At 45.0% G+C, this 12,848-nt stretch overlaps 1 protein-coding gene across 4 annotated transcripts in view; it reads right to left on the minus strand.

Annotated features, from left to right (window-relative positions):
• The window catches only part of STAG2 (stromal antigen 2), a 73,074-nt gene extending 60,454 nt beyond the window's left edge, over positions 1–12,620 (minus strand). For 2 of the 4 annotated variants that reach the window (XM_036401987.2, XM_054516348.1), the window contains exon 1: positions 12,462–12,620. The gene's annotated coding sequence lies outside the window, so the exon portion shown is untranslated. Of the gene's footprint in view, positions 1–11,177; positions 11,228–12,461 lie in introns of those variants that run through there. The other 2 variants (XM_054516346.1, XM_054516347.1) reach the window with 2 other exon arrangements.
• Between the last annotated feature and the right edge of the window lie 228 nt (positions 12,621–12,848).

Genomic DNA, 12,848 nt, shown 5'->3' on the forward strand with positions numbered 1-12,848 from the left:
GCTGGGGAGAACCAATGCCCACTGCCTGCTACAAATTCCAACACCAAAAAAGAAACTCCTGTTCCAACACAGCTTATATAAACGCATGCTGAACAACCCACATCTCTATAATCCTCTGTACAACCTGAAATGATCTGCAGAACTCCAAACATCTTGTAAATATGACTTTCCTGTTGCCTAGTATTCCTGTCCAGATTACAACTTCACAAAGCAAAGTCAGCCTACAATGTAGGTGTCAGTTTGATTTTCTTATAGAATCTTATTTTCAATACATCACAGTTCTGTCTAGAGCAGACTAGTTTTCCCAGATTTAAAATCTAAAAAGGCGAGGATTTAGGCAATGAATCACAATGTATTAGCTTCTGATCATTCAAGAGCAAAGTTCTTCCCAAACATGTAAAGAAAGCCAGCACCTTCTTAGCTAGGATCCCATGTTGCAAAAAACACTCTACGAGCTTTCTTCCAAGAATGGAAGAAAACAAAATGGTCTAAATTGTGCCAAAAGTGAGGTAAAGAGGAGAGGCACAGAGCATGTTCAGGCATTTCGCAATATTTCTGAAGGACAATATTATTACTTTACAAGATTAAAAAAGGGTATGTCTGATTTAATTATCAGGTGCTCTTCGAGATAAGACCATCCTGTAGCCTCAGGATGCCCCAAAAATCTCCAAAGCTAGGAGGGATGGGACTTCAGACCATTGCAGAGCATGGTCCATGCTCTGGAAACAGGCCAAAGCCAGACCTCATGTATAGAACTGGCACTGCAGCTTCCAGGAACCACAGAAAACTCAAGAGTGCAAAGGCTCATAATAAGATCTAACCACAGCAGGCTGGTAAGCATCCAGCTGAAGGAGGAGGTCTAGCAGGGTTTTTACAACAGCATCTGATTAACCATGCCAAAGCTGCAAGAAAAACCTTCTGCAACTGTTCTTAAAATCTTCTCTTAGCCCTTCCATCTTATTCCCAGTAACACCTGCACAACTTCTAACCAGCACACAGACTGAAACCAGAGAAAAATGTACATCGTCCTCCTGCCTGCATAAATTAATGTAAATCAACCACAGTCCTGAATTTCCTTGCGGAGCTCTAATTGATCTATGACAGACTTTGCAACAGTTCAGGGGAAGAAAAAAAAAGATAAAATGGAGATCACTGCAGAGATTAGAGAGCTACTTTTGCAATTGGCATGCCAGCCTGGTTTTTATGAGTAAGACCAGGTGGAAAAGTAGATGACAGCAGGAATAAAGTTTCCTTTTCCTGGCTCTACAGTAACAGAAGAGATTGCTACTACTGTTGAACAAGGTAAGTGATAAAGCACTTCAACTACTGGAATACTGAGTATTTCTGTATTCTTACCAGCCAGAAGCTGCAATATCCTCTTTCATGCAGAAGCAGCACACATTTGACTTCAGAGGAATTTAGCCCACAGAAAAATACTTTTTTTCAGAATCTAGCTCCTTAAACCAGTTCACCTGTAGGGCTCAAGTGGCCATAAAACACAGGCACAAGGCTACAACAGAGCAGGTGATCAGGACACAGAGACAGAACCACCCCAGCAGCAGCACCTACTCATGGAACTGCCCTGTGAATGGGAAGGCTCATCTTCAGTAGCTTGAAGTGAACAAGTGTGGAAGGAAGAACACTATGAATGAGAGAGGAAACTCTGCACGTGACGTTATCTTGAAAAATTACCTAGTTACATAACTGCTCAACTCTGTTCTTTCATATCAATGAAGTAACTAGTCTCTCCACCAACTACCCTGACAGAAAAAACTGTTTTCAACAGATTGCCAGTTTGAGTTCTCCCTCCAAATCCCATTCAAAAAGCCTTTAAATGTTTGATAGTTTGGCATTCAAAAATTAAACATTCAAAACAAGCATCTGCACCTTTCCACATCTGGCAATGTATTCCAAGATTAAGTTTTTACATTAAAGCATTTACTTGTACTGTATGTATCTAATAACTCAATGCCAGCATATTCCACAACAGAATAAAAAAGAGAAGATGATAGAACTGGACACACAAGGTACTTTTGAAATGGCTCTAGTATTCATCCCCATTTTCTTCCACATTCCTACCTTTCCTATCTTTCTTGCTCTATTTTCCTTTATCATAGTAATCCCATTTCATCTCCCAGGATGCTTAACTCCTTATACACTAACAAATAATGCTTATTGTAAAGGAACTGAAAAACTTCAGTAAGTTTCTTAAATTCCCAAGTTCCCAGGAACATTGAGTCAATCGTGCATCCAAAAGAACCATCTGAATTTTTCCATGCTTCCCTTCACTGGAGATAGGGGAAGACCAAACCCATTTGTAGGCTCTTGCAATAATGCATAAATCCTCTCTTGTAAACAAAACTTCTCTAACCAGTTTTGAATGCAAGGTATGCTTTGCAGTTTACAGCCTCTTGGCACAAAAAGGAAACCTTTGAGAATTCAATTTTACAGAGACTGTTACAGCATTTGGGGGTGAATAGGAAGAATCTTAATGAGTACCCTACTGTACATGAAGAGGATGACTTTCTGTATTTTCTTTTATCCAATGCTATTGAACTGAAAGTGTCTAAAAATGTTTTTGACATTTTTATATCATATTGATGTAAACAATCTGTCTTGCCACCTTTGAAAATTTCTACTTAGCACTAAGTACTGCTCTGAGGCTCTAAGCTAACTTTAATAAAATCACTGTTTTGCCAAATAGAAATTGAGCAGTATAACAGAGACAATGCAATGCAGCAAGATAAATAAAATTCCTAAAAGCTGATTTTTTAAAAATTATATTTCAACTGTCAAGCCACATCTCATCTGTACAGCTCATGTGTACAAATTCTGGTTTGTTTTATAGAAGAGTGGTAATACAGTATATATGTCACTGCATCAGCAATACCTTTTAATCGATAAACATTTTTAAATTAATCAAATACTAATATGTATCAGTTTTGAAAACAGAACTTATCAAAACTAGTTGAAGGGAAGCACACTTAATAAAACAAGAACAGCTTAAATGTAGAATATTGAAAATAAATGTAATTGAGTGGGGAAGAAAACCCAAACATTTTCCAGTGTTATTGAAGCATTTGCCTTGTTAAACCATTTCTACATTTGATAAATCAACATGCAAAAGCCAGTTTCACCTTTCTTTAGTCAATTGTTTATTAGGCAAGTAACAACAGACCTATGCCACAGATCCAAGAGAGATACTTGTGCAGCTTTCCTTTCTGGTTACCATAGTTTCAAATGAACTGTAGGTCTCTAGAAATAATACTTATGAGAAGGAATAAAAATATCACTGCTTAAATATGAAAACTGCAAGAAGAATCATTTTGATTAGTGTAGGAATGGCACTTAAGTGAACAGGTAAATGCTCAGGAAAGGGAAGTTTTATTTGCAAGACTTTGTCAGACAGAGTAAGTGAAGCGTGAGCACAGACAGAAGAAGGATAAATAGAGCACATGGAAAAAGAGGGAAAAGTAGGTACCAAGAAGCCATTCAGTAGCCATTTACCTGACTCTTCTTCTAAAATTCCCAGCAAAATCTATCACCAGCTCTAAATCAGGACATTAGAGTTCCAATCCTCCCACATCAAAGGATACTTTCTAAACATATACTGGGGGTGAAAAACATGAATCTTCTCAGGAATTTTAGATAACTTTACAATCTGAAATAAAGAAGAAACTTCCAATAGGAACAGCCTAATAGATTGCCAGAGACATTGAGGAAACTTAACCACATCCTCTGAGACATTCAAAACTTGACAAGTGGCCTTATAGGACAAGATTTAAGGAGAAGGCTGGATCAGACCTCCAGGGCTCCATTCCCACCTAAGCAATTCTGGGACCAAGAACACAATTTTTCCATTGTGGCATCACTTCTAGGAAGCAACTGTGCATTCATTACGCAAAGCTTTATTTCATGTGGTGTTAAAAGAAAGTATTTTGGATACAGCTGTCCAAACAGCTACATAAGAAACAACAAAAATAGTACATAGCCACACACCAACAAACTGGACCTTCCCTGCAAGGATACTGTTCCCATCCACAAATAGTACAAACCAGCCATGTTTTACAAATTCTTATGTTATTAATCTTAAATTATTAATATGATAGTCTTTCTTGTTCAAATATATTTAAATTGTATTCTTTACCCTAAATCAAAACATAATATATCAATTCTCTTCTCTATTTCCCTGCTGCAAGCACAGCTCTGCCACATGATATACAGTCTGTAGCCACTGGTCATTCTTGCTTTGAAAAAAAAGGCTAGATCAAGCCTTCCTAGTTTCCTTCCTTGGAAAGAACATCATCATAATCAGTCCTCTGTTTCTAAGAAAATCAGAAGTGAAATGGCCAGTGGTCAGGATGCACCACCATCTTACACAAATTAAATTAGTTCACCACCACATCCATAATTATAAAAAATGTCTTATTCCAGGATTCCTGTCAGTCAGTCACCTTCAAACTGAAAACCAGACACCTCAAATGCATGCATTAATTATGAAGCTGTGTTCCTCATATTTATGACTTACATTGGGGATTTTTGGTACTTCAGTAATCTATACATTCAAATACCCACAGCACATTAAAAAAATAAGAGATGAAAAAATACAGACCTTCAATATTCACATCCTTACTCCATACAAACTCTACTTATAATGAACTCTCCTTGCCAGAACATTATACTCTGACCAAAAAAGAAAAAAAAAAAAACAAAAACAACCAATTATATCACTTGCTTATTATCTGCTTACTAAGACTTGATATGGTCCAAATTTTCTGTTGATTCTTATTAAGGGATGAACCAAAAGTTTTACATAAAGGAATAACAGGTAATAACATGAAAGACTGAAAAAGCCTTAGCTTGTACAGCTTATTTTTATTTGTAAACAAAGTAGAAGTCAATTTTCTTTTACCCAGATAGGATGCTGCAAGGAAGGCCTTAAAACTGAGGCTGAAATCCTTTTTTCAGTAAAAAACTACAATCCAGCCACAACCAAGAACTGCAACATTACTCCCCATCAACAATGCCCACCTCTTTGCAGTCAGTTCCCATGGCCTAAGCAATAGGAAAATAACTGCATGAAGTCCTCTTTGCTATGTGACCTCACCAAGCACAGCACACACCCTCCCAGCAGCATCGGGGCACTGTTCAGCACATGGGGCCTGCACTGGCTGGGACTGAGGTACCACTGGAGCAGGAGAAACCTGAGGGCAGCCTGCAGGTAGGGTCAGGTGCCCTCCACATCACCCACAGCTCTCTCACCCACGGGCCACAAGCTAAGCAGCATTTCGCCAAACCTTTGCAGCAACTCCAAAGCCAAATTTGGAATGCAACCATAACTAAATAAAATATGCATACCTAAGATGTTACTTTTTTAAATAGTCAGTAGTTTCAGGAATATTTTGTCTTTTCTGAAATGTCAGTATATTCAGATTCATTATTTTGTTAATAGGAAACCCTAAAATTTCAGCTATAATTCTTATAAATCTAAACCACTGCAGAGAGATCCATTACATAGCAATAGGCACCTTTTGAGACCTTTTTTCAAAACACAAGCAAAAGTCATCAGCTTGTTCTATCAACCCTTGAACAGATACAAAAATACTTTCCTCTCTAGAGCTATACAGAAGCAGTAACAAAAACCTGCTGCAGAAAACATAATGATTTCTAGTGTCACACATATTCCCTTGCTCCAGTATAATAACTAACATTTACTGAAATAAAGCATAGAAAAGTAAAATGCATATAATGTTGTGTAAGGGCAGGACTAATAAGCCATTAAATTCAGAGCCATAAGAAAATAAACCATTCACCTACCTACCAAAAAAAATTTCACAAAGAAACCCATAACCAACCAACACATGTTCTCAGATACTTTTTTGGGTAGGTATTGTGATCAGCCTCTCAATCACAGATCACAAACTACCCTGCTATATATGCCAATCTTCTTACATCTACTCCCTCTTCTGATCATATTCTTTTACAAAAATAAGCCTTCCAAAGGCAGAAATCATAGCTAGCTACACAAGTAAAAAATGTGCAGAATAGACAACAATGAAGTATATACATGGACAAAGCAGCTACCAGACCACTGAATTATTTTCCCTCAACACAAGAGATAGCTGCACACAAATCGAGTCCTACCTGTCCTTCATTTCTGACTCAAATTGGCATAAACAGGTTTAAATAGAGACTGGTCCTAGGCTCCTCCATGCAAATCTGTAGCCAATAAAGGCTAGGAAAACCCAGGTGCCACATGAAAGCCACAGGGGTACCCTGGGTGATCAAATTTTCCTACATTCCTATCTCCAAAATTGGGTGCCAGATCTCAGAAAATGTTGTGAAAGGTTTTCCTTTCCCTCTTCTCTACCCAAGATCTCACAGATCTAGGAAAATTAAACAGTGGAAAACTTGGAAATACAGAAATACTAAAAACTGATTGAGTATTCTGTGAAATAATGGAATGGCATAACCCATTAAATCTAGAATTCTGGTCTAGTCTCAGTGATCTCACCCATCAAACTGACAAGATATAGAAAAAGACCCACAGTTTATGTGTTGATACCCCCAAACACTGAAACATCTTTCTTGATACAAGCTTCCCAACTTCAACAAACCAACACCAGTCCTACAATTATCTGTGATGATCTAAATGAGGGTCACCTTCAGAGATTTCCCTTACTTTGTATTTATTCTAACAAAAAAATTAATTTCCAACTTCACCAGATTTTTATGAACTTCAAGATGAGAATATTTAAGGAAAGTAAATTCTAGTCAAAACAGCATAGGATTAAAACTACAATTTTAACCTTGTACTCTCAAAATGAGTTTTTACTACGTCACTCTTAAATAAATACTCGACCTTGTCAAAAGTCACATCAGATCCCAAGGCTTATTACCCTTAAACTACAAAGATGCAGAACTTTTCGGAAGCAGATTTTTTTCTAATATAAAAAGCCAACTGAAGTCACTGTACTAATCTCCAAGCACAAAACCTGTTCACTGAGTGGAAGAGCTTCACTGGTTGACTCTTCAGAGCAGCCTTTAGGCGAACGAACGCTGGCCCGAGAGCTGCAGTTCGCAGATGTGACAGTGCCAGGGTGACCCAAGGCGCTCCCGCCGCCCCCCGCGCCCCCTCCCCGCGCGGGCCCCGCCGCCGGGGCGCCCCCTGGGGACCGGGGGCGGCCGCTGCACCCCCGCGAGCCCGGCCCACCCCGCGCCCGGCCCCGGCCGGCGGGGAGCGGCTCCCGCTCCGGACCAGGCGGTTCCTCCGCCCGCGGCCCGTTCCGCTCCACCTCTGCGCGGAGCCAAAGGACGGCAGCGGCAGGAGGCAAAAGGAGCCCCGGAGCAGCCCACGCCGCACGACTGCCGGTGCCAACGACCCAGGAACTGCGGGACCTTGAGGAACTCCCATTTGTACTCAGCCTTTGAGTTTAAAGGGGAGATCACCCAAAACGCTGGACGGCACTGAATCGAAACTACAGCTACAGGGTATGTCACCATTTAAGTTCTTGAGATGCACATGAAAAAGAGCTCTTTCCATTCCTCAATATATTTGCTGTATGCAAGCTTTTTTTCCTACCTAAAACTCCAATTGCCCGCTCACCTCTGTTTCCCAAGGACTAGATTATCACTCTCTTCTTGTCAATGATCCTCATATAAGATGAAGCTTTCAGAATATGAATGTTGTAAGTGATGCTGAGAAAGAGAGCAAAGCTTTTATTTAAGAGTATTAAACTGGTATGTTGCTGGCTGCTATCAATCACTTCTTTCCATGACAAAACAAGTACTGAACCAGATGATGCTCTTGGAAATTCTCACATCTCCCTGACAGAGACCACATCGACAACATATTCCTCTATCCAGTATGTTTTCTTAATTGCACACATCGAAAAAAAAGAAAAGAGGAAAAAGGAGGAACAAACAAACAACACAAAACAAAACAACATCCACCACCAAAACCCAACAGTACCATTTTGGAAATTCACACCTACAATATTCTTCTAAGTTTTCAAATCAGTCAGAGAAGAAATGGCCACTGTAGGAAGAGATCACACTAAGTTGGAAACCTTGTCTCATCTGACAAAACACTGAATTCCAGTACCATAACCAACAAGCACAAGTAACAAGCAGAAATATTTGCTTATTTTCTGGGATTCATTTGGTGAAAATAATCAACTGAAGTATTTCAGGTTTCTGTAAAACATACAACCTGTTTTTACTGGCACACAAGTCAAGAAAAGCTCATCTCTCCTAAAATATTTGCCTGCAGCAAAACAACTGAGACAGTAAGACCACAAATGAAAATGACAAACGAGGATTCTGGAATCATTCTAAATTTGAGCCACAAGTGACAAAGAGCAATCTAATTTTAAAAAGTTTATAAAGCTTTGATGTGCCAACATAATTTCATAACTTAACTAAGTCTAACACAGTTGCTCCCACCACCAAGAGCAGGAACTTTCAAGTGGTTTGTTGCCTACAGCTATTTTCTACAGGAGAATGCAGTAGCATGTAATATTCAAGAGAAGCTGTCTACATTACTTTATTTTTTTATAATTCAGTTACTGTTGGTAAGTTATACTGGGATGAAATAAACCTAGAGAGTATTTAACTGACAATTCTATTTACACTCCTTCCAAGTGGAAATTATTTCACTCCAAATGTTTAAAGACTTGAACACGTAAAGTTCAAATGTGATATATTTATGGAATCTAAGTTAGATTACCAACCATCTAACTGAATACTCCAATTTATAAAATGAATGCTATTCAAGTAACATAATGCATTCTTAAACTAAGTATTTAAATAAGCTATGAAATAGCAATTTTTTGTCACTTCACAGAGCCCAGTTTTTTAAAGATATATTCAAATATCACAGAATCCTTGATTTAAATCAACTCAAATTAATTTGTTTTCAGTCACAAAACATCAAGACTTTGTATCTTAAAAATGAGACCTGTACACAAATTTTACCTTAACTTCTTAAATACAAGTTTAACAAATCCTTACATTGGTTATTGACTTTATTCAGCATTATCTTCTTGAAACTGTAGATGTATGAAAAAGCTCCAAAAGCATAACTGGCCTAAGTAATAACTTGGAAGTTATCTGAAGGCTAGGAAGCATCACAGAAAAATTAGTTTCTCCTATCTCCCAGTTCCATGCCTGTGGGTTTTTTGGTTGGTTGAATTTAAGCTTATACAACAGCCAACTTTAAGTTTACCACAGCTAACTTAATACAAACAACAGCAACAGAAATTCAGGGGGTTGTGTCACAGGTTGCACAAAGCCCACCTGTAGACAACACAATGAAACGTCACTGGTTTTGTCAAGAAGGACCAACATGAGCCATATGAGTTACATAGCAAGATCTATTTGCCAGAGATGAGATTCAATCAATATTTTTCTCCTTTGTATAACTTTGAAGTTTTTTTAGTCTTTGATTAAGCAGAACAGTGTGGGGATTCCAGCCCGTTCACCTCCAGGGCGTTCAGCAGCAAAAAATATTCATGTTAATGTTAAAAGCAATGCATTTCTCACATCTTGTTTCATTTAGCAATGAAACTGTTATTGTGCCATAAAAGAAAACAAACTATGTTACCCAATAACGAGCCCTATACCAGATCTGTGGTATTGAGTTTGTGACTGATCACCAGGAAGACAGATCCACAAAATTATGAGTTGAGGATAATGAACAAGTGATACCAAGATGACAGAGATTAATGATGGTCAATTGCACAAACACTCGTGGTATTTATTTCTCTGCACACAATCAGCCAGCCTGCACATGGGTAAGTCTTGGGAGAGTTCAACACCAGATAAATACTCCAGGAATAATAATAAATAGACTACTGATTTAAAGAAAAGAGACCATGAAAACCAGAAAAAGTTGCGTCGAATGGGCAAGCACTACAAACGAGAAAGAAGTAATGAATCACAAATGGAGACCGAACTGCCAAGAGTTAACAGGGAGACTTAACAGGGAGACTTATGCTTGGAGAACAACCCCTCTCCGCAGGAAACCCTAGGAACTCTCAATCTTGGTCATTTAACACAGGATTCAACAAAACTCCCAGAGAGCCCGAAAGCGGTCGTGCAAAGGCTTCAGAGAAGCGATCCAAAAGGCGTTTTCCGGCGGTTCCCTCCCAGCAGCCCGGCGAGCCGCGCCAGCGGGACGGGGAGCGGAGCGGAGGGGCCCGGCCGGGCGCGGAGGAAGCGGCCGCCTCCCGCGCGGCGGCGGCCAATGGGCGGCGGGCGCGGCCCGAGGCGCGGCGAGCAGGCCCGGCGGGGCCGCCGTGACGCACTTGGGCAACCGCCCGCCCGCCCGGGCCGCGCCGGCACGGCCCCCCCGCAGCCGCGCCGGGCGGCGGCCCCGGGCCGCGCAGCGACAACGCGGGGTCACACCGGCGGCTCGGGCGCCTCGGGAGACCGGACACGCCAGGGTGTGGCTCGGGGAGCGAACGGGAAGGGAGAGCTTTCGAGCGCGGGCAGAGAGGGCAGGCGGGGGGGCAGCAGCGCTACCCGGGCTGCCAAAAAGTAATTAAAAAATAAAACAAACGGAAAAAAAAACCTAAACAAACAAAAAACAAGAAAGCCCAACACCAAACTAAACAACCAACCACACACTCCCCCTCAGTAACTAGAACACCGGACTCGGCGGTGATCGAAACTTTGTGTCACCTCCTAACGCCGCATCCCGTGGGAACACAAGAAAGGAGAGCCGGGCCCGGGCAGTACAATAAATAAATAAAAGCAGCGACAGAGGAGTCCGATCGCTTCCACGCCCGCTCGCGGGGGCGAGGAGAGAGGGGCAAAAAAAAAAAATTGAGGTCGGTGGGTCCCGGATTTCCACGGGGTAGACGGATTATACAACGCTAGCAGAACAGAGGAAGGCATGGAGGCAGCGCGGCCGGGAGCACAGCGGTGCGGGCCCCCAAGGCCAGCACGCCCAGCACCAAGGGATGCGCTCGGGCAGGGAGAGGAATTCCCGGAAAACAGGGCCTCCCAGCCCAGCCATCTGCGGCCGCTCACTCCTCTGTCCCTCCGTCCCTAACCGCAGCAACTATATATATCTACACGTACATCTATATATATATATATATTAATTTTTTAATCCGTGTAGAAAAAATAAGCGCCCAGAAAAGAGAAACACCAGGAAAGCTCTCGTTTCCTACCTGGGCAGGGTTCAGCTCAGTTCAGTGCGTGCCGAGGAGGAGGGGGCAGAGGAGCACTATCTAAAACAAAAGTGGCGCCAAAACCCCCCAGTAAGAAGCATTCTCCTTCCTCCTCCTCCTCCTCCTGCCCCCCTCCCCCACCGGGGCCGGCGAGAGCCCAGCGGGGTTCCAGCAACACGCGGCTCCCGGCATCGGGCGTCCCCGGCACAAGTTGGCAAGCGCCCTTTCTTTATAAAAAAAAATAAAGGAAGCCGAACGGAAACTGCCACAACTCTTCCTCTTAGCGGACAGCAGCCGAGGAGCTCGGCCAAAGTCACTCGGAGGGGAAAACTCGACCCACAAAGGCCTTCGCCGAGCTGGGCGCCGGGGCAGCGAATGGAGGCGGGGGGGGGGGAAGGTGCAGGTCAGTCCCTACCTACGTCCTCACTTGGGCCGAAGGAGCCCCGCTTCCGCCAGCCCTCCTATGCAACCACGGGGAAGGGCGGCCAGAGTTCCCCAGCTCTGGGAAGAGAGACTGAGGAGACAAACCCCGATCCCTCGGCACTTCCCTGCGCGGGGAACCCGGCGGGAGCGGGCTGGAAGGAAGAACTCGGCTGCTGGGCAGCGGGGAGCAGGGGGAAGGGAGCGCTGTCAGGGGTGCGAGTCCCCTGCCCGCGGCCTCCCCCGACATTCGACCCCGGGGCACCGGCAGCAGCCCCACCATTTTCTCTGCGCGGCCCAGCGCTCCCCCCGAGCGCGGCTCGGGCCCCGACCCCATCCCCCTGGCTTGCCCACCCGAGCGGCCCGGCCCGGCCCGGCTCGCCCGCACACACACCCCACGCACACAATGCCCGAGTCCTCCATCTTGCCGGCAGCCCCTGCTCGGCTCGGCAGAAGGGGGGAGGAGGAGGAGGAGGAGAAGGCGGTTCTCCATTTTAGCTCGCCGAGCGCCGGGCCCGGCCTGCCCGCGGCCGGCTCTGGGGAGGAGGAAGGGGGCCGGGGCGGGCAGGGGGGCCGCTTTCGGCGCCCTCTCGCTCCCTCACTCGTGCTCCGCTCACCTCCCCCCTCCCCGCCGCGGCGCGCCGGGAACGGGGGGTGGGGAAGCGGGGGGCTGGAGTGTTTTCGCGGCTCGGCCCCGCCGTCCTCCATCTTGGCTGCGCGCAGTCCCCGCGGCTAGCCGGCCTGGCGCCCCGTGCGGGCCCGGGCGCCGCGGGCCCCGGCCCGGCCTCTCATCGCCGCCGCGCACCGCGATCCCGTGTCCCCCCGCCAAACTTCCAGAAGCTTCGCCGCCATTTTCTAACTTACCTTGCCCAGTGTCGGCGTAGGCAGCGAGGAGGCCCCGGCGCGCAGCTCCGCTCCCGTATCCCCGGCGCGGCTCGCCGGCTGCGCGCCCGTCCCGGCCGGTGCCGGGCTGTGGGCGCGGAGGGGGCGCAGGGCGCGGGCGGGTCGGGGTTATTTAATTTGGCGGCGGCGCTGGGGATTGTTTGGGGTGTTCGCTGCTCGGCGGCTCGCGGGCGAATGGAGGGCGCAGGCGCCACCTGGCGGCCGCCCAGCGGGGCCCGCTCTCCTGGGCGTGGGGCGACACCTGCCGGCCGCCCGCGGCAGCACCGCGCCGAGCGGGGTAAACAAGGTGCGGCGCATGCTCGGGGCGGGCCCGGGTTGGGCTCGGCAGAGGGGCCCGGCGCGGCCTAA

The sequence above is a fragment of the Molothrus ater genome, chromosome 14 (genome assembly GCF_012460135.2).
Source record: "Molothrus ater isolate BHLD 08-10-18 breed brown headed cowbird chromosome 14, BPBGC_Mater_1.1, whole genome shotgun sequence".
In the NCBI taxonomy this organism is placed as follows: domain Eukaryota; kingdom Metazoa; phylum Chordata; class Aves; order Passeriformes; family Icteridae; genus Molothrus; species Molothrus ater.